Source organism: Nycticebus coucang, chromosome 3, assembly GCF_027406575.1.
Source record: "Nycticebus coucang isolate mNycCou1 chromosome 3, mNycCou1.pri, whole genome shotgun sequence".
Classification (NCBI taxonomy): Eukaryota; Metazoa; Chordata; class Mammalia; order Primates; family Lorisidae; genus Nycticebus; species Nycticebus coucang.
Window position 1 is genome coordinate 8,383,947 of NC_069782.1, and position 22,589 is coordinate 8,406,535.

A 22,589-nucleotide genomic window follows, 5' to 3' on the forward strand; every position below is an offset into this window, starting at 1 on the left:
GCTGGGACTCCAGGTGGCTACCACAATGCCAGGCTAATTTTTCTGTTTTTAGTAGAGACAGGGTCCTGGTCTTGCTTAGGCTGGTCTAGAACTCCTGAACTAAGGATCCTCTCGCCTCAGCTTCCCAGAGTGTGAACCACAATACCCGGCCACCTTTGGCGTTTCAAAAGTATCACAAGCTTGGATGTGTGAATTCAAGCTGTGAAAATCCAGTAAGAGATCAACTTCTTTCCACAAACTAGAGTCATGACCATTGGTTTCTGAATTCATGCCCCCAAGTCCATTGCGCCTCAAACAGGAAGGAGAGGCAGGGTCACCTCACACATGAAAGTAATAATCTCCACTGGTACACAAATGATTGTAAGAACCTCAATTAGACAAACAGCCAGAGTTCACCCTGATGGGAAAATGGCTGCAGATATCCAAAATATCCTTTTCTTAAGGCTCTGAATAACTGGCCGTAACAGCATGCAAACCTTTCCCCGACACTCTGTGGTCAACAAGGGTGGCAGCATCTTTGATCCTAGATCAGAACCAACCCCACATAATCGAGGCAGGCAGACTTGAACAGGAACAGCAAAGCCAACCAACACAGGAACTATGCTAGAAGCAAATAAGATTAACAAGCGCTTCACGGTAAAAAGGAACAAACTGTAATAATATTACACATCCAAAACTTGGATGACTCTCCAGGAAATTAGGCTGAATACAAAATGCCAATCCTAAGGGTTACATACTGTATGATTCCACTTACACAATACTTCTGAAATGACAAGTGGTTAGTTGCCAGAGGTTGCAAGGGGTGATGGGGTGAGGCAGGTATGATTATAAAAAACAGTGACACCAGTGATCTTTGTGGTGATAGAACTGTTCTGGATCTCGATAGTGGTGGTAGACACACAAAACTACACATGATAAAATGTCAAAAAACTGTAAAACTAAACACACACAAGTACAAGTAAAACTGGGAAAATCAAGATAAGACTGGCAGATTGTATCAATGTCAAAATTCTCATCTCATTATGAAAGTCTTATAAGAATCAAAAGGAATTTCAGAAATCATTTAGTTCCAACATTCACAGAAATGCATTGCCAAAAACATTCTAAAATCGACATTGCATCCCAACATGTTCAAATTGTATAGTTTAATTGTTATAGTTTAATTGATCAAATGTTCTTTCTAAATACAGTTAGATATATGGCAGATATGCGCAAAGGTATTTAAAACTACTCCTTGCCCACCTAATTCACATTATAATTCCTTTACTAAAAATCTCAGTGGTAGGCTCGGCGCCTGTGGCTCAAGCAGCTAAGGCGTCAGCCACATAAAACTGAGCTGGCAGATTTGAATCCAGCCCAGGCCCACCAAACAACAATGACGGCTGCAACCAAAAAATAGCCAGGCGTTATGGCGGGCGCCTGTAGTCCCAGCTACTTGGGAGGCGGAGACAGGAGACTCGCTTGAGCCCAGGAGTTGGAGGTTGCTGTGAGCTGTGACGCTATAGCACTCTACACAGGGCAACAGCTTGAAGCTCTGTCTCAAAAAAAAAAAAAAAACAAACAAACAAAAAACTCAGAGGTAGAACAGCCACATAAGCTGTTATTTCTCTTTGAGGTGGTATGTACCCCAATACCAACTCTAAGCCCCTCTGCTCTATTTCCTAGACTCCTTCACAACTAAAGATAGAGATGTGATTTATAGTCTGCCAATAAAGTGCACTTGTGACTTCAATAGGGAACACTTCTCTTCTCGGGGAGCATAACAGGGAAGACACGGTGCTGGAGCTTATGGCTATAATAGCAGTTTCTTGAATGTGCTGGGAAAGGAAAAAGCTCCCAAGGGAACCCTAGTTCTGTGGTGCTGGAAAGCACTGGACCATCGGCTTCTCAAGGACCTTGAGGTAGCTTCACCACTAATAAACCCTGAACGCCAGTAAGGGTGAATTCTACTGCCTGCACACTGAGAACTCAGCTCAACGCTAATTTAAACAGAGGATTTTCAAAATGTGTCCAATATATGTACTCACAGAGATATGTATTTCCTCAGAAGACAAAAGGTAATCTAGGCAATTTTTAAGACAGTAATAAAATAATTAGGCAAGAAGCCATTACTAATCATAACCAATTAAAGATTAGCAATACCACATGCATGCTTGGGGTGAGAAAAATTAACAAAAGATTACAATAAAAAGGGTTAAGCAAAGTGCTCAAAGTATCCATTTAGAGTGTTTTTAATTAAAAATGCACAATAAAAAAAAAGAGAATGTTGGAATATATCCATTCAGGCAGAGGAAATTACATAGTAGGGTACTCCAAATATCTGTGTTGAATTTGTTCTTAACATTATTTCATTTGCTAGATCTCACCAAGGGAGTTTAATGGGATGCTAATGTAATTTGCACATATTAAATTAGCAGACAAGGCCAAACAGCACTGGGACACAAAAATCATTCTGAGACTTAGTGGCTCATGAGAAGAACACAGTAACATTAAACCTAGAAAAATGAAGGTTTCAGTACATTTTTCATTGATTTAAAGGGATGTAGAAATTTCTCCTTCCTTCAGTTATATTGTTTGACAAAAGTAACAACTCCTTCTACATCTGTGTTATCTTTTTTTCTGAGGTTGTATAAAGCAATGCTTGTCAACTTTTAATGGGAATCTTATTAAATGCAGGTTTTTACGTAGCAGGTAGAGATGGGGCCTACAGTTCTCTATTTCTAGTAAGTTGCTGGTCCCTGGGCCTTACTTTTGAAGAGAACAGGTATAATGCCCTTGGTTGTTTCTTTTCAAGAAAATATAGAATTGTAGTGATTGCTGAGTCATAACCCCTTAATATTACACTTATGTCTTATTTCTTTGTTTCAATGCCAAATTACAGTGTAATCTTTATGAAGGTATTTTGTTTTTTGTTTTTTTTTTTCGTAGAGACAGAGTCTCACTTTATGGCCCTTGGTAGAGTGCCATGGCATCACACAGCTCACAGCAACCTCCAACTCCTGGGCTTAAGTGATTCTCCTGCCTCAGCCTCCCGAGTAGCTGGGACTACAGGCGCCCGCCACAACGCCCGGCTATTTTTTTTGTTGCAGTTTCGCCGGGGCTGGGTTTGAACCCGCCACCCTTGGTATATGGGGCTGGCACCTTACCGACTGAGCCACAGGTGCCACCCCATGAGGTATTTTAAAGGGCAATTAAATGACTCCTTGTAGTAGTAGTGACTACATGAAAATCCACTGAGAGGATGACGTTAGGAACAGGTAAGACCAATCTGTGCATGTGCAGGCAAGGACGCCTGCTAGCTGTACGATGCAAATGAAGGCACTTAGGCATCAAGCCATGCAAGTGCCATCAGCTGTAGGGTGAATGCAGATTTCAGAGATGTCGAGTGAGTTTCCCAGTTTTGAGGCACACGTAAGGAATTTGCTAGTTTCCTCATCTCAGATGACATACCACTGTCAATACTGTCAAAGAGCCTGTTTGCTCGCTTTCTTGAAAATCACCATCTTACTGAGTTACAGATGCCTAACACCGCTATTTTTTCACTTTCCACAACCAAGCACAAGATCTTAACATATATACCTACTAATACCCTCTGAGCCAGACTGTCAACCTGTCTTCACCACCAACCCCTATCTTCCCTGCACTGCAGGGAAAGGCAAGAACTACATTTCCTGGAATCCAATTCCCCATCTGGTTCCAGATCAGCAGCCACCAAGAAGCATGCATGTGCACTCTCTCTTTAAATAGAGATGAATGGGAGTCTCTTGCACAGACTGGTCTCAAACTCCTGACCTCAAGCAATCCTCCCACCTCAGCCTTCCTGAGTGCCAGGATTACAGGTGTGAACTATCGCATCTGGTTGAGAACTTCTACAAAGAACAAAGATGAAGGACTTATACACCTGATGTCAAGACTTGTTATAAAGCTACAATAATCAAAACAGTGTGATATAGCACTAAAATAAATGGAGGTATAGAATGGAGTCCAGAAATAGACTACTGATTTTCCAAAAAGGTACAAAGGCTTCAAACGAGAAAGGACAGTCTTTTCAACAAAGGGTGTCAGAAAAACTAGTAGCCATGTCAAAAATTGAACCTCAGGGCTCAGTGCCTGTAGCTCAGAGGCTAGCGCACCAGCCATATATATGGGAGCTGGTGGGTTCAAATCTAGCCCAGGCCTGCCAAACAACAATGACAACTACAACCAAAAAATAGCTGGGCATTGTGGTGGGCACCTGTAGTCCCAGCTACTTGGGAGGCTGAAGCAAGAGAATCACTTAAGCCCAAGACTTCGAGGTTGCTGTGAGCTGTGATGCCACAACACTCTATCGAGGGCAACAGCTTGAGACTCTGTCTCAAAAAAAAAGAACCTCAATCCATGCCTTCCTTGTACTATATAAAAATTAACTCAAAATTAATCATAGACCTAAATGTAAAACCTAAACTTATAGAACAAAACTAGGAGAAAATATTTATGATCTTGGCTCAAATTATTTCTTACATAAAATACTAGAAAGCACAATCTATTTTTAAAAACTGATAAATTTGGCCAAACTTAAGAACTGCTCTTCAAAAGGACATGTAAAAGAATGAAAAGATAAGCCACAAAACGGAAAAAAAAAAGTTATTTGTATCTAGACCACATAAAGAACTCTCACCAAACTACCACATTTTAAAAGTAGATAAAAGATGTTAAGTAACACTTCACCAAGTAAGACATACAGACAGCAAGTACATAAAAAGATGTTAACATCATTAATGATTAGGAAAAAACTAAAACCACATGGAGATGCCAACACACAGAGACTTAATGGAATATCCAGAATTAGAAAAGATTCACTATACCAAGCCTTTGTAACTGGGTCTCTCTCAAGGTAGGAAGGTAAAAATGGTACAACTGCTTTGGAAAACAGTCTGGTAGTTTCTTAAAAAGGTCACCATACACCTATCATATGGCCCAGCCTGCCATTCTATGCCCAGGTACTTAGCCTAGAGAAAAAAAAGCGTATGTCCAACAAAGACTTCTAAATGAATATTCATAGCAGCTTTAATAACTGAAAACTAGAAATTGCCCTACTAAGCATCAACAGGTGAAGGAATAAACAAATTAAAGTATAACACACAACAGAATGCCACTCAGCCACAAAGGGAAGGAGCTACTGATACACACAACGTGGATAAACCTAAAAATAATTATGTTGAGTATAAGAAATTAGGCAAGAAAGAGTACCTACTGTATGATTCCAGTTGTATAAAAGTCTAGAAAATTCAAACATCTACAATGACAGAAAGCACATTAATGGGGATGAGGGAGGGTGGGGAATGGTGGAAAGAGAGGATGATAAATGGGCAAAGAGAGACCTGAGCGGGGAAGGGTGAAAGATATAGTCATTCTCTTTTGTATGCCCCAAACATAGGCAGTTTATTATGTCAATTAAACCTTAATGAAGGGCCAAAAGGAAAAATAAATAACAGAAAAAGAAAACCCTTCCCTCCCTATTCCTATGGAATACCTAGAATGGCCTCGGTTTCCCTGACCGAACTGACTGATACAGCCAGTAAGGGAGATCTGATAAAAATCAGCTGAAATTTCACCCTGGGTATGCACACTGTTCCCTAAGATCGCAAATCTCTAAACTGGAGATTCTGCACGGATAACATTCCTAAAATGGGTGTCAGGTTTCATTTTTCAATGCCATGCAGCCTCGTGTAAGAGAGAACTTAACAAGGCAAACATTTGAATTTCAGACCTGTACCTTTACATCTCATCACTTTAACTCTCTGGACTGTCATAAACTAGCATCATCATAAGATTTTTCCTGAACTTTCATTTGACTGGTAAAACCTATATTGTGTGTTTATATAGCAATGCAATCAAAGTTGTTAATTTTTCAACCATTCTTTTTTTTTTTTGTGGTTTTTGGCTGGGGCTGGGTTTGAACCCGCCACCTCCGACATATGGGACCGGCGCCCTACTACTTGAGCCACAGGCGCCGCCCTCAACCATTCTTATGGTTTTGCTTGCCTTAAATAAGATTCTTAATCTCAAAGGACCCTCTAGGTTTTAAGGTTAGATGTGGTGAACAAATCTGTTAAAATCACCTCACATTTTACTCCTAAAAGTTACTTTCCCATACACTACAATTAGTATGCCAGGCCCCTACAGACAATCTAAAGAGCAGTTTTACAAATATCCAAACAGGCTAAGGAGCAGCATTACAATGAAGGCTATATCACATACTCTAATATTTATAACCTGGAACCACTAAAAACTATGTTTACACCTTAAAGGCCAAACCCACACAAGCCAGAGAAATACTCTCTGCTTAGCGTTTCATAGTAAGGCAACAAAAAAGAAAACAAGGAACAGGAGTCTACGCCATGGCTTTGGAAAGAAGTATTTATTACAGAAGAGTGATGAAATAAGATCCAAAAACAGGAAAGAAAGTTTATCAATTAAGAGTCTACAGCTCTGAGGCACATGTTACTTAGAAGAACTGAGACTGATTGGGCGGCGCCTGTGGCTCAGTCGGTAGGGCGCCGGCCCCATATACCGAGGGTGGCGGGTTCAAACCCGGCCCCGGCTGAACTGCAACCAAAAAATAGCTGGGTGTTGTGGCGGGCGCCTGTAGTCCCAGCTACTCGGGAGGCTGAGGCAAGAGAATCGCTTAAGCCCAGGAGTTGGAGGTTGCTGTGAGCTGTGTGAGGCCACGGCACTCTACCGAGGGCCATAAAGTGAGACTCTGTCCCAAAAAAAAAAAAAAAAAAAGAAGAACTGAGACTGATTAACAGCAGGTAGAGGGGTTGCTTTCACAAACATTGAGGTGCTTTCATTTTTGTGTTATAATAATTTTTCTTCTTCACCTGCCTCCATCCATGGTCCAAAACTATTACTCTTTTATACTGAGAGAATAAATAATATCTGACTTTTGAAATCAATCAGATTGTTAGCAATTCAACATCAAAATTATAGTAAGACGAAACTGTTAAAAGATAATTTTAAAGCAATTAAAGCATGGCATACGACTGTCAGAGTATGTGGTATCTGAATGCATCAAGCAGCGATTCAGTGGCTAGGACACAGAAATGACCCGAAGAGCTTCAAATGTGCTGATTACAACAGGGCCTCTTCTCTAAACATGCTGATTTGAAGCCATGGTCTGAGCCAGGGGTAGGAACTTTTTCAGGGTGGAAGGCCATATTTATTTAGTTATAATCAAATATGGCTGTATTCAGGAAGCATCAATTAGATACACTTTAACATGTACATTATTTTGCAAAGATCTTACTACTTAAAAATTTCAAAAAATGAAAACTATCTGATGATTTTAAAGTTAACTAACCTTTTAATGACTTTGTTGTGTCTTTTTGTTGGAAAGCATTTTGAATTTTTAGTTGTAGCATGGAAGTCCACAGTTTCAGTTGATCCTCTAGATAGGTATCAGTCATTTGTGTCCTTAAGGACATCTTGATTTGGGTTAGGTAGGAGAATGCAGATTCGCAGCAATATGTGGCTGAAGAACAAGAAGGCAATTTGGGGGCATGTTGCAAAGGCATGGGTAGTTTACTGAATTTGTCCATATTTCAAATGGATCTTTCTTAGCATCAAATAGTGACTTTAAAATGTCATCTACTTAGAGCTCAATCAATTCCATCAGTAGTTCTTAGGTACTTTGGTGATATCAACTAGGTGAGGCTGAAATGCTAGTTTGAGTGTGATGCCATGATTCTCCAGTCAGTGAACCTTACATTGTATTCTCCAATTAATAGGTCTGTAAGAGTGTTGCATTCTTCAAATGATTTGAACATATATCATCAATGACCTTTGCTGTCTGGGGAAAATATTCATCTGAAATTTTCTTTTGAAGAAGTGTTTTGAAAAAAAGATAGCTTCTGGGGAAATGCTTGAATTTTTTTGCCACATATCATATATAGACTTAGTTTTACACAAATCCCACATTCCTATAGAAATCTTTTAATAATTCACATTGCTTATTCTGTTCCTCATAAAATTTAACTATCTATTCTCACAGAGATAAAATTTTGGCTAACATCTGTACTTTAAAATGATAAGGCAAATCTACACTGAATACCTCATTGTTTAACTTTAGCATATTATGAAACCAATGATGCCATGTTGTATTTACTTAGAACGTGTTGCAAAATGTCACTTAAAACAGTAGCTTTAGCACATATTTTTTTTTGGGGGGGGGGAGAAAGAGTCTCCCTTTGTCACCCTAGAGTGCAATGATATCATAGCTCACAGCAACATCCAACTCTTGGGCTCAAGTGATCCTCTTGCCTCAGCCTCCTGAGAGTTGGGACTACAGGTGGCCACCACATACCTATTTTAAGAGATGGGGGTCTCGCTCTTGTTCAGGATGGTCTTAAGAACCCACAAGCTCAGGCAATTCACCCTTCTTGGCCTCCCAGAGAGCTAGGATTACAGGTGGGAGCCACCACGCTAGGCCTAGCACAGAGATTTTGCTGATGTAAAAAGAAATGAGAGCATCTTGGTCTCTTAATACTTTTTATCTGTGCAATAAACCTTTCATATTTTCCTGTCATGGAAGGTGCACTGTCTGTATAAACGCTCACTAAATTTACCACATTCAGTCCAAATTCATGACATTTATCTTGAAAGTTGCTAAAGATATCTATTTCTCCATGTTCTGTTCGCAAGAGTGTCCAAATAGAGTTAACTTCATAGCCAAGAAAATCTTATTATAACCCGAATGAAGAATAAAACTTTAGCCCAGTTGGTAGTATCCGCTCACTTTTCCAACATGATTGAATAATCCATTTTCCTTTTGAAGTAATGCATGAATCTGTTGTGTTAAGTTGAAGGCTAATTCATGCTGTAGATCAGTTATGGTCCTCCTTGAAAGATGCGGCTGTCTATACTTTGAAACATTATCAGGATCTACACACCCTATAACTTTGACAATGCATTCTTTAAGAATTTCTAAGTCACTGAATGGCTTCACCTTTCCCCTAAGAATAAATGCTACTTTATAAGCTGCTTCAGTGGCATTATTCACAGGTGGCTTGAAAGAATTGTTTTTGCTTTTGCTTTTCATCTTTTAATTTCTATAATACAACCTTCTGCGTCTTACCCTCTAATTTCAAATGTCTGTGGTCCTTGTGAGTATTATAATGCTGATGAACAATAGGTATGTGGTCCTTGTGAGTATTATAATGCTGATGAGTAATTCTTTAATGTTGATACTGCAGTATCACAAAGCAAGCAAATCACCTTATCTTTAGCAGAAACAAGATCATATTGCAATTCCCAATCCTCATTAAAAAATCTGTTTTTGTCCTTCAGCATTATCTTGTTCTTCGACACAGTGGTCTGTTAAGCAGAGAGAATTATAAAATACTGTCGAGCTATGTAACTATTCACAAATTCTACCTCAAATAGAAACACAGTGCACCACTGTGACAAGCCAGTAACAGACTGGCCTACACAGTCCCCACAAACTCTCACCAACCAGCCTTGTGCAGCAGTGGTACCAGTCAGGCGTGGGAAGTTAGAACTAAATCTTGAGTGCTGCAGCCATCAATTTAGCCCTAATGGCTTAATAATGTTCTAATGGTGCTAGTCAACCTGGAAGGATTATTTTATTGAAACTTATTTTATTCTTTGGTATTTTAAATACATTCATTTTAAAAATAAAATAAAAATACAGTAGAATCTTCATAGTTAACCACCTCCCTACACTGATGACCTCCTTCTGTTTACCTAATTTTCACAGACCGGACAGGTACCACATATACGACGTATCAGTAGAGTAGGCCTAGTTCTTTACATTGACTACTTCCATATAGTGACCAGTTTGTTACAGTCCCTTGCGTGTTCAACTTGCAGAGTTTCTACTGTATAAAAGATGAAAAAAAAGTATTAATAAAAATAAAAAGATTTGCTCTGTAAAATGTGGATTCAGTCAAAAGGCTACACTTAAGGATGGCTACAGGTTCCCCAACCCTGTTCTGAGCATTCCCAGTGGAGAAAGCAGGGTTTCTAGGACGGCCCTGCCTGCCGGCACTAGGAAAGGGCACCAGCGGTTCCCAACCTATGGGTCACGACCCCTTTGTAACAATGAAAATATATCCTGTGTATCAGATATTTGCATTACAATTCATAACAGTAGCAAAATTATATTTAGGAAGTAGCAACGAAAATAATTTTATGGTTGGAGGTCACCACAACATGAGGAACTATATTAAAGGGTCGCAGCATTAAGAGGCATTAGGAAGGCTGAGAATCACTGCTCTAGACCCTCTCTCTGACCAAGCTACTTACTCTCACTTGCAGATAGAAGAAATGGAGCTAAATCATGGGCATGAAAATCTTTAAAAACATTATTCAAATTTTAAGAATCAAAAAGACAGGGCGGCGCCTGTGGCTCAAGGAGTAGGGCGCCGTCCCATATGCCGGAGGTGGCGGGTTCAAACCCAGCCCTGGCCAAAAACCACAAAAAAAAAAAAAAAAAAAAAAAAAAAGAATCAAAAAGACAAGGTGAATTCAAGCAACAATACATCTGGCTCTCCTCTGATGCGGGTCCTCAGAACTTGGGCTGATGAGAACCTTGTTGACACAGACACAGGAAAATCGGAGGAGTTTTTTTATAACTTGGTCTAGTTCACCCACCAAGGAATGTGATTTTTGCACACTGTTCTCAATCTGTGCTTTGAGGAAAAATCCAAGCATATACGTCAGAAATTAAGTGGAAGAGATCTGAACCCTTCTTAGAGATCGCACAGCATAGTATCTACTGCAAATAGGGAGTGAGCCGGCAGCAGGTAAGCTTCCTGATTGTGAGGCATCACTACCACTTTATTAAGTCTGTATCTGTTATTCTAATTCTGGAAATCCTCTGAGAAAGGGTGCTATTTGTGACACTTATCTTGGTATTGAAAAAAATTAGCAGACAAGGAAATCAACTCTAAATTCAAGATTCCACAGGTGACAGTTGTACCCTACTTCTCAATGCTCGTAATTTGTGCTCTATTTTCAGAAAAGTAAAAATGGAAAGTCGTGTTCTTGTGTGCCAGCAGTTGTCATTTAAATTTAGCAAGCTGAATGATAATAATTGAATTACCTTGAGGGAAACATATATTTCTGAAAGATAATCATGTTTAATAGTTAAGTAACAAACTATAGAGTAAAGCTGATTTTGTGAACTTACGTGAGCTGGTTCTTAACTAAAATTATACAGCAGTAGGAGAAAAGGACGTAAAATCTAAAATTTGGTTTATAAACAGCCTTTTGGTAACAATTAAGCCAACACTTAACCTGTGTTTAACTCTTCAGGATCAGATATAGAATACCTAGCTTCATTCAAAATGGTATCCAAGTCCATAAATGCACATAATTTCTGGGGAAATGTTTAGTGAATGATATACCACTATACTCTTCAACAGATAATCTCAGTAATAGCTACATTAAATCACTTTCTTCAGAGAGGATACTTAAGTTTCGCCTAAAAATGCTACGAAGAGGACTGTTTCCCCCCTCTAGTTGAGAAGCCGGTTTTCTGCATCTTTTGAGTCTAGGGATTCTGTTAATGAATGCATACTGTATTTCTGTATTTCACTGTGTTTCAGTATCCTCAGCTTCCAACATCATCTTCAAAGTTCTTTTGAATCCATCTTTTGAAGTCCTAAACTTAAGCATGATCAACTGTGACACACTAATGCACCACAAGTGTTCCCTTTCTACACCGTACCCAGGTAATGAGCAAAAAAGCACAGATTTTGGAGTCTGAAAGTTTAAGATCAGCTTCTATGTATCTCAGACACTAACTGTAGGAACCTGGGCAAATCATCTGGCCTCTGAGCCAGTTTCTGCATCTTTAACTAGAGGCTGTACTACTTATCTACAAGAGAGGCTGCACTGGTTAGAAATAATGGATGGAAAGCACCTAACAATACAGAACACATGGGCTGGTATCACTGCAGCTGCTGCTTCAGGAACGTCTCCTGCTCCTCCCCTTCCTCCCTGTTCCACCAATTAAGTCCCTGTTATGCATAAAATGCCAGAGAAGCAGCTAGGTGCAACACAAGAGAGGTGAGACATACAGAACCCCTGAGAAGGTACTTAAGAACCACATGAAGAAGAAACCATTAAAGCACTGGAAATTGTGGCTGATCTTTCTCTTCCTGATGCAGAATGAACAAAGGCTTTTAACTATGATAGGAACTCAGAAGCCATAGACAAATGATAGCAATTATTATCCAATCATACAAACTCTGTAAAACAATTATTATGATAAAACCCACCAAGAAGAAAGTCAGTATGGCTGGGGAAAAGTATCAGTTATTTATATCACAGAGCTCGACTCCACAATACATAAAGAGCACTTCCAAATCAACAAGGAAAAGACCAACAATCCAACAGAAAAATGGGTTAAAGAAATGAACAGACTATTCACAAAAAAAGGAAATGAAGAGTTCTAAAACATTTGACAACATGTATTTCTAGCATTTATTAAAAGTATACTGAAATACCACTTTTTATTGACAGAACTAGCAAAGATAAAATTTGGTAACAGTACCGAGCTGTCAAAGATGACAGGGAAAAGGCATTCACGTATGGTATTGCTGACAAGAACATAAACTGGTACAGTCTCTGTGAAGGACAATTTGAAACTTATCTTTCAAAATGAAAGCATACATGGTTTTTGACCCAGCTATCTCTGTCTAGGAATTTATCATAGAAAAATAATTACACATGTGGGAAATTGTGTATATAAAGGATATTCACTGTAACAATGTTGGTAATGGCAAGAAATCAGAAACAGTCCATTAATTAGGGAACTGGTTAAACAAATTATACTTTTATCTACACAAGGGAATACCATGCAACTATAAACAAAGGTTTTTTATGTATTAATGAAGATAGATCTTTAAGATACATACAAAAAAGATCCCCAGATGGCGCCTGTGGCTCAAGGAGTAGGGCGCCAGTCCCATATGCCAGAGGTGGCGGGTTCAAATCTAGCCCCGGCCAAAAACCAAAAAAAAAAAAAAAAAAAAAGATCCCCAGAAAGTATGCTTTTTATACCAACATGTGTATTAAAAAAAAAAAAAACAGGCGCTCATCTGTAATTTTTATTATATGAATAGGGACTCCTTGAAAGGAAATTAAAAAAACTAGTAATACTACTGAGACAGAGAAGGAAAAGCTGGTGTAAGACAACTATATACCCTTTTTAACCAGATAAATTTAATTAAAAATAATAATAATACAAGTGAGGGATGCGGTGGCTCACACCTAGCACTTTGGGAGGCTAAGGCCAGAGTCGCCCTTGAGCACAGGAGTTTGAAACCAGCCTGGGCAATAACAAGACACTGTCTCAAAAAAGAGAAAATGAAATAAAAAAGATAATATAGCAAGATGCTATTAATAGAGAAAACTGGGTAGAAGAATACAAGGGATTACTTCTTAAAACTGCATCTGAACCTACAATTATTTCAAAATAAAAATTTAAATTTTAAATAAGAAATGATAATCCATTTTATTTCAGTAAGTAATACAAACTAGATCTGAGGCTTCACTACGAGATCCCTGAAGTTCCTCTTTGAGAACCCTTTATCCCCACAAATAATTCCCATTCCTTGGTGGCCCTCGGGTTCACCCCAGACTGCATTCCTCCCTTCTTTGCTCCAGCAAGGCCCTCAAATAGCCACGCTACCTCCCCTTTACCTATGAATCCCTTTGAAGCCTCTTTTATTCCTGACATCTCAGTAGTTTGCAGAGTGGTGCACAGAGGTAACTTAAGTACCCCAACATGAAGATGCAAGCTGTCCCAGATTAGCCATGACAGGATTAAACCCTCCTCAGCAATAAGCTGCCAACAGATCACTAAGAGGATTCAGGGACTCTCTATTTTTACCTTTAGGAAGAGGCTATGAAACGGCATGAAGACAGAATACTGCACTGATGGTCACAGGAATCCACACAGAACAATTCTGATGGTGTCTCCAGTTTTCCTGGAGCTGAAAGTGCCTCCATTACTAGACCCAAACCATCCTGCCTCCACCTTAAAATGAAAAAGGGACAGATGGGCCAGGACACCTTAACTTCAGGACATAAGGCATTAAGATCTTTCAGTTCAACCACCCCACATATGGACTCTTTGAAATCTTGAGCAACCAACCATCTAATTCTCCTGCTCAGGGCACCAGGGTAAAGACAGGGTTGCGCAGAATGTCCAGTGGGAGTTTTGGAGCAAGAGGTAGCAGGAAGGTAGACAGAAGTCAGTAAAGGGGATAAGAAGGGGCCCAACACTTTTCACCTTGGCTGAACCATTTCCGACTAAAGAAGCTGGTGCTCATCTAGTTCCTGAGCACTCAACTGGTATATGAACACTGCTTCTGAAACAGCAGCCAGACACTTAAGCTAGACATTTGAGATGCATCTCAGGAGCCCAGGTATGCGTTACAGTCCAACTAAAAGAAGGAAACAACTGCCTCAACAAAAAGGAAACTGCCCATCACACTGTGCCACAAAAAGTTAAGAAAGATCTGGAATCTTCCACATGCTGGCCTGGCCTGAGTGTCCAGACATAAGAAGAAATGCTGCCGGTTATCAAGAGAACTGAAGGGATGCCACCATCATAAGGAAACCTAAAGCTTCCCAGGAAAACAGCAAAGCCTTTCCCTAAAAGCGTATGAGACAGGGCCCTGGGGTCACAGTTTCCAGTTGTTTGTTCTCCTCTACATGCCTGTTTCAGCTTCACATTTTTCATTTACTTCATGCAACGTGCTCTGGGCCCTTACCAAATTAGACCAACTAGTCCGGTCTTGAAAAGCTAACAACTGCTCTCCAAACACACCAATTTCCTTTTTCCTAAAACAAAGGCTTTAAAAGGGAAAGGAAAGTGAAGAAAGCAAGCACATTCACGCCTGCCAATTCTTCTGGCCAACTCAGGGTTTCTACAGCTAAGCTTTCCACTGTTTCATGTGCATCTTTTGCTTAGGGAAAAAAAAAAGATGAAAGGAGATGGGAAATGGAAAACTAAGTACCAAAAAGTGAACTGTAAAGGCAGTAACCAAAAAGTAAAAAAACCTCTTAAACAACAGAGCGTACACACACACAACTATTTACTGCCTACAGCGAGTACAGTCAAACAACCCCCCCACCTCTCCCTTCCAAGTCATGCTAAAGCTGACAGAGTGACAAAGGCACCAGTGCGAGTGGGAGGTGGAGGGGCTCCCCCACCCTCAAAGGAATAGCAAGTGCGTGGAGGTACACCCATTGCCATGCCTTACACTAGCTCCCGGTCATACTCAGAATTCTAGATCTGGCTCCAGGACCACGGGGCCTGTCCAGGCCTCTATCAAGGGTTTGGGGATCCATCCACAGCAGTTCCCCACTACACATTCCATAAGCTGAGAGTAAGCAGTATAGATTCTGAGCTTAGACAGCCAGGGCAGTCAAGCCAGGACACGTTGAAATGCTTGCCTATGAAAGCTCCACCCCTCATCTACTATAGCAGCAATTTTCTTTTTTTTTTTCCCTTAGAGATTTTGAATTCAGTTTTTTTTTTCATTGTTTGGGATTCGTTGAGAGTATAAAGAATTAGGTTACGATGATTGCATTTGTTAGGTAAAGTCCCTCTTATAATTGTGTGCCACCCCCAAGAGGTGTGTCATTCACAGTGACGCCCCCATCTTCCTCCCTCCTCCTCTCTCCCCACTCTCATTGTTCTACCCTCTACCTGGTGTTAGATCATCCACTGCATTCATATGAGAACTGTAATCCCAGTACTCGAGGAAACCAGGCCGGCAGACGGCTTGAGCTCACAAGTTCAAAACCAGCCTGAGCATGAGTGAAACCTCATCTCTAAAAAATAGCCAAGCATTGTGGCAGGTGCCTGTGGTCCCAGCTACTTGGGACGCTGAGGCAAGAGGATCGCTTAAGCCCATAAGTTTGGGGTTGCTGTGAGCTATAACACCACTGCACTCTACCTGGGGGAAGAAAGTGAGACACTCTCTCTCTCTCAAATAAATAAATAAATAAAAAGAATTCAGTACACTGGATTCCTGCTTCTCCATTCTTGTGATGCTTTACTAAGAAGAATGTGTTCCAACTTAATCCAGTTTAATACAAAAGATGTAGAGTCTCAGTTCGGCACCTGTATCTCAGTGATTAGGGTGCCAGCCACATACACCGAAGCTGGCAGGTTCAAGCTCAGCCCAGGCCTGTTAAACAACAACGACTGCAACCAAAAAAATAGCCAGGTGTCGTGGCGGGCACCTGTAGTCCCAGATACTTGCTGAGGCAAGAGAATTGCTTAAGCCCAAGAGTTTGAGGTTGCTGTGAGCTGTGATGCTACAGCACTCTACCAAGAGCGACATAAGGAGACTCTGTCTCAAATTAAATAAAGAAACTAAATTTAAAAAGATGTAAAGTCTCCATCTTTTTTAATGGCTGAATAGTATTCTATGGTATACAGATATCACAGCTCATTAATCCATTTCTGGGTTGGTGGGCATTTAAGTTGTTTCCACACTTTGCCAATTGTAAATTGAGTAACAGCAGCAATTTTCAATGAGATCAGCGTGATTTCTATCATAATTTGTTGCCAATATAAGTTCCTAAGTTTACAAATTATTTGCTTTAAACAAAGGTTCTCCCTCTGTAATAAAACCCATTCTCCCTAAACACACACATTGACTTATTTTCCCCTATAGGTCAACCTGATTCAGGGCACTCTGGATGGAGAAAAAGACTGAAATCATGTTACAATGATTCCAGTAAGAGGAATCAGTATTGAACCAGCAGAACTATGAATAAGATGATTTTAGCAGGAATCAATACTAGGAAGAAAAAAAATTAGATGGGGTAATGGCACCCAATATGGAGATAAATATTTGTCTTTAATAAGGTCAGGGAAGGCTTCAGAGAGGGACATTTGAGAACTGAATATTGAAAAAAGACCACTGGGGCAGTGCCTGTGGCTCAGTGGGTAGGGTGCTGGCCCCATATACCGAGGGTGGTGGGTTCAAACCCGGCCCCGGCCAAACTGTAACAACAAAAAAAATAGCCAGGCATTGTGGCGAGTGCCTGTATCCCAGCTACTCGGGAGGCTGAGGCAGGAGACTCGCCTAAGCCCAGGAGTTTGAGGTTGCTGTGAGCTGTGATGTCACCGCACTCTACAGAGGGTGATAAAGTGAGACTCTGTCTCTACAAAAAAAAGAAAGAAAAAGAAAAAGACCACTGTAGAAGACAGATCCTACAAGAGGAAGAATGCGGGAACTGTCTTTTTTGAGTGTAAGACACATGAAGAAGGTCTGGGTGGCTACTGTGGCCACCAGCCCAAGTTGGCAGGCTGGATGGAAGTTAGGAGAGTAGGTGCAGTGTGGCTAGGGGGGGGCACGACAAATGCCTACACAATACAAAAGGAGAGAGCCTCTGCCACCCTTTCCAGCACTTGTCCTCTCCTTGGGTTGCAATTAAAGAACCTTTGGCCTCCTCCTGTCCTCATACCCAAGTTTAGACCTTTGCTTAGGTCATTAATACCTCTATAAATGACTTTCTTGTTCCTTCTTATCTTTTCTCCAAAGCTCACCTTCTCCTGAGAGCCCAGAGCTTACTCATTTTTTTTAAGCAAATATTACTGCCCACCTACTAAGTGCCAGGTATTAACCCGGGCATAGACAGAGGTGAAACAGATATCGACTCTCTTCAAGTATCTCAGCCAGAGTGCAGACTGGTAAGCATACAAATTCTATACAGTGAGCCAACAGTGGCAATAAAATTTCATTTGACTTTTCATCAGATAACGGTTTTGATAGCAGCTTAACTCTTTCTTGAGTGTGCATATGATGTCATCTGCCCAGATCAGCCTGAAAACCCAAGGAGCAAGTGAACCTGCTTCCCATAATGCCTAGAAAGTTCTATTTTATATGTATTCCTCTTTTAAAAGTGTCCTACTGTGGACAATGACTTCCCCTTCCTATCAGGATCAGGCCACCACTTTTGGCCTAGCTCTTAAAGCCCACTATTCATGTAACCTCAACTTACACCCCTATCTCTGCTACCATTTCTGCTTGAACAGACCACACCTGCTAGCCCCCTGAACACTCCTGTAAGTTGTAACCTTCTGCCTTTCTCTGGTCACCCTGTGCCACCCATGCCTGGTCTAAGAAAGGCACTTAATAAATGTGTGCTAAACAAAGAAATGAAGGGAAGGTCCCTGCGACTATACCAGGAGCTAACTTGGAAAAGCTTTCCTAGCTTCACTTCCTCTTCCTGTCCAGAATGCCTACTCCTTGCAATCAGTTAATGATCAATAAAGTGCCATGTAATAGGATTTTACAAATTATTTCTAATATCATTAACTAGGTCAAGCACCTTGTAAATAGTAGCCATATTCTATAAACCGTATTATCAAGAAATAAGTCTGAGAATTTTAAAATTCATACTAGAATGTGCTGAGATAAATGTGTCTTGTCCCATTCAAAGCAGTTACCTTGCAGGGTTCTGTGCTTATTCTAGCTTAGTTTTCATGGTTCATACCATTTCGGAATGCCACTTTCAGATAGACTGAACCAGGGCTGGGGCACCTTTTTCTTACTTTCTTTCTTTCTTTTTTTTTTTTTTTTGTAGAGACAGAGTTTCACTTTATTGCCCTCGGTAGAGTGCCGTGGCGTCACAGCTCACAGCAACCTCCAACTCCTGGGCTTAGGCGATTCTCCTGCCTCAGCCTCCCGAGCAGCTGGGACTATAGGCACCCGCCACAACGCCCGGCTATTTTTTTGTTGCAGTTTGGCTGGGGCTCGGTTTGCCCTCTGTATATGGGGCCAGCACCATGCTCACTGAGCCACAGGCACCGCCCTCTTTCTTTTTTTTTTTTTTAAAGACAAGGTCTCACTCTGTCATCTAGGCTGGAGTGCAGGGCCACACGACCGTTTTCAACATCTGCAAATTCTGCTTTTTTTTTTTAAGCAACACTGATTTGTATAAGTTCTAGGAGACTAGTTTTTTTTTTTTTTTTTTGGTTTTTGGCCGGGGCTAGGTTTGAACCTGCCACCTCCGGCATATGGGACCGGCGCACTACTCCTTGAGCCACAGGTGCCACCCAGGAGACTAGTTTTTAAAGAAATTAATTTATATACTCACACTGTCCATCCTTTCATAACACTGTCATATACACAGTATGTCTGTAGTCCTGACTGTCACAAAAGACACAGGTAGCACATCTACAGCCCTGGCTCTGCCTCTGACACCACCTGGGACCTGGACAGGCCACTCAGCTATTCTGGGTCATACATGTGAGAGAAGAGTTGGGTTAGACAATGTCAGGGTCCCTTCAGTTCTGGATTTTATGTTGATTTTAGAGAATTGGTAAAATCCGATTTCGACAACAGACTAATCCGGGAACTACTAGGTGGGACAAGTATTAAGAAATAGTCTTGGGGCGGTGCCTGTGGCTCAAGGAGTAGGGCGCCGGTCCCATATGCCGGAGGTGGCGAGTTCAAACCTAGCCCCGGCCAAAAACCAAAAAAAAAAAAGAAAAAGAAATAGTCTTAGCTGGGTGCAGTGGCTCATGCTTGTAATTCTAGCACTTGGGAAGCCTTAGGTAGGGTGGGTGGACTGCCTGAGCTCACGAGTTCAAGACCAACCTGAGCAACAGCGAGACACCATCTCTAAAAAATAGCTAGCTACCTGGGAGGCTGAGGCAAGAGAATCTTGAACCCAAGAGTTTGAGGTTGCTGTGAGCTAAGATGCCATAACACTTTACCAAGGGTGACCAAGTGAGACTCTGTCTCAAAAAAAAAAAAAAAAAGTCTTCACTTTTACTATTCACTATAAAAAAATAGACACCAATGATGCAGTGACAGAAGACAATAAGCAAAGAAGGAAACACTTCCAAAATCAGAAGGACTCTTCAGAGTACAGTAATGAGCTAGGGCAGACGGACTTTCTGGAGCCAGGTAAAGGGAAAGGACATATGGCACATCTAGCCAGAGCAAAAGGCTGTGCCCGTGAGACAAGAGGCACTATACTGATGATGAGAGAAAGTTTTAGGAGGGCAAACATCTGTACATTGTGGGTTCCTGCTGTAGAAAAACCTCTACCATGGGACTAATAGCAACTCAAAGAAAGGAAATAGGATAATTCATGTTTAAGTAGGACAATTCATGTCTTTTAAGGAGGGGTGGTAATATAAAACCCCTGTAAGAATAAGCTTTGTTGGGCTGCACAGGTTTTCATATTATCTTTTCATCTGAGTATTACAAAAAGTGGCAATCAAACATATGGTAACTTGCAATTAATAAGTAAATTTTTTCTTATGGTTTGATGCTCCTTCTCAGTATTTTTATTGAAATGATTTAATGAACAGCAAGAGAGATTTTTTCTCAAAATGTTTCAGCTTATAGCAAAAACTGATTCACAACCAAGATATTACCAAATGGTCTCTACTGTCCATTCAACAAACATTTATCAAACATATACAATGTGCCAGGCACTAGGCACACAGCAGTAGGAAGGGAAAAACCCACAACACCGACTAGTTCCTGGATGGTAAAGTTGGGGAAAGAGGTATGCTTCAGAGACCAGCACACAAAAAAATGTACCCTAGACTGTGGGGAGTGCTGTAAGGGGAAAGAAGAACTGTGAGCACCTGAAGTGGGGGAACGGACCTTGGCAGAAGGGCATTCCCCTGGAAGTTACAATTAAACAGAGGCCAAAGAAAGAGCTACTGGGTAGGGGATGGCCAAGCAGACAGAACGCCATGGGCAAAGGCTGAGCAGCAGGAAGAAACCTAGTTACAAAGGAACTAAATAAGACCAGCATGGCTGGATTACAACGAGGGAAGAGAAGCAAGCAAAGTATGAGATAAGTGGATGGGGCTCAGCACCTGTAGCTCAAGAGGCTAAGGCACCAGCCACATACACCAGAGCTGGCGGGTTCAAATCCAGCCCGGGCCCACCAAACAACAATGATGACTACAACCAAAACAAAATAGCTGTGTGTTGTGGTGGGCACCTGTAGGCCTAGCTACTTGGGAGGCTTAGACAGAATCGTTAAACCTAGGAGTCAGAAATTGCTGTGAGCTGTGACGCCACAGCACTCTACCCAGGGTGACAGCTTGAGGCTCTGTCTCAAAAAGAGAGAGAGAGAGAGAAGTGGATGTGAGATGGGCTGACAGCACTCATGGCTCTTGTAGGTCCTCTAAGAATTTTCCTCTTTTTCTGAGAACATAGGAACCCACTGATGGGTTTTAAGTGGAAGAATATTTACACTTCAAAAGGTCACTGGCTGCACAGAGTATGGATGAGAAAAAACCCTGGACACAGTCACCACTGGAACTGGAAGCTCCATTGACTAGGTATTAGTCAAGATCCATGCAGGAAATAGAAACATTCACTATTTTGTTAAGTATAAAGTTATTGACTGGTCACTGAAAAGGCAAAAGAGATAGAGAGAGAAAAAAAGAAAACACTGAGATCTTGAGAGGCAGAAGCTGCTCCAGGGCTGGCCCAACAAAGGAAAAGGCTTCCATGGGTCTTTGGCCAGGTGTCAAATGCCTTAGGAGGTGTGATGACACTGGTCCTGCACATATTGAAAAAAGGACAAAATGGATTCAGCTGCTGTCACAGGAAAGAATTACTACTGCTCCTGAGGCAAAAAAGTGTTGCTCAAGTACCTTTAGGGAACAGGAAGCAGACAGGAAGCAGCAAGTTCCTTCTTCCTTCACCCTCTCATACCCCTGCTGGCATTGCCTAATGAAGAGTCAGAGGGCAATCAGAAATGTTACTTGGTAGGACCCCAACTTTAAAGGAATGAACAGAGGCTGCGGCCTTGCAGCCCAGCCCATTCGGGCTTGCTGAGCCTAGAGGCCGAGGAGAATACACTCCCGCGCTTTGCTGCGGCTCTGAGGAACTACCAGGAGGCTGTGGCTGCCGGCATTTTTCTGGTGGTGGAGTTCACCACTGTGGCGGACTATTTACATTTGTTGCAGGCTGCAGCCCAGGCACTCAGTCTGCTGGGCTCTTCTGGGATGTTTTACCTGGCTGCGGCCGTGTCAGATTTCTATGTTCCTGTCTGAACACAAGATCCAGTCATTTGGGGGCCTATTGCAGATAACAACGAAGATGGTGCCAAAAATGCTTTCTCCTTTGGTAAAAGATTGGGCTCCCAAAGTATTTATAATTTCCTTCAAGTTGGAGACGGACCCTCCATCGTAATTAATCGTGCTCGGAACGCTTTGGAAGTTTATCAACATCAAGTGGTGGTGGCTAATATCCTTGAGTCACGACCCTCGTTTGTGGTTATTGTAACCAAAGACTCAGAAACCAAGTTACTGCTATCAGAATAAGAAGTAGATAAAGGCATAGAGATAGAAGATAGTGGATAATCTTCAGTCTCGACACACAACTTTTATATGTGACAAAAACTGAAATAAAGCCCTTGTAGGATCAAATGGTGAGAAGCAGAATAAATCCTTTGCTTTCATAAGTACAGAAATAATGAAAGAAAGGGAAAGTGATGTGCAGGCAAATAAAATTTGGGATTTGTCTTTTAATGACCAAGACACCTGACACACTCACCTGAATGTCATCTTGATT

At 41.2% G+C, this 22,589-nt stretch overlaps 1 protein-coding gene and 1 pseudogene across 7 annotated transcripts in view; one reads left to right on the forward strand and one right to left on the reverse strand.

Moving 5' to 3' along the window:
- Positions 1 to 22,589, reverse strand: part of TNRC6B (trinucleotide repeat containing adaptor 6B) — a 259,143-nt gene that overhangs the window by 85,724 nt on the left and 150,830 nt on the right. The gene's annotated exons all lie outside the window — the stretch shown is intronic.
- On the forward strand, positions 21,291 to 22,448 carry LOC128582439 (phosphopantothenate--cysteine ligase-like; annotated as a pseudogene).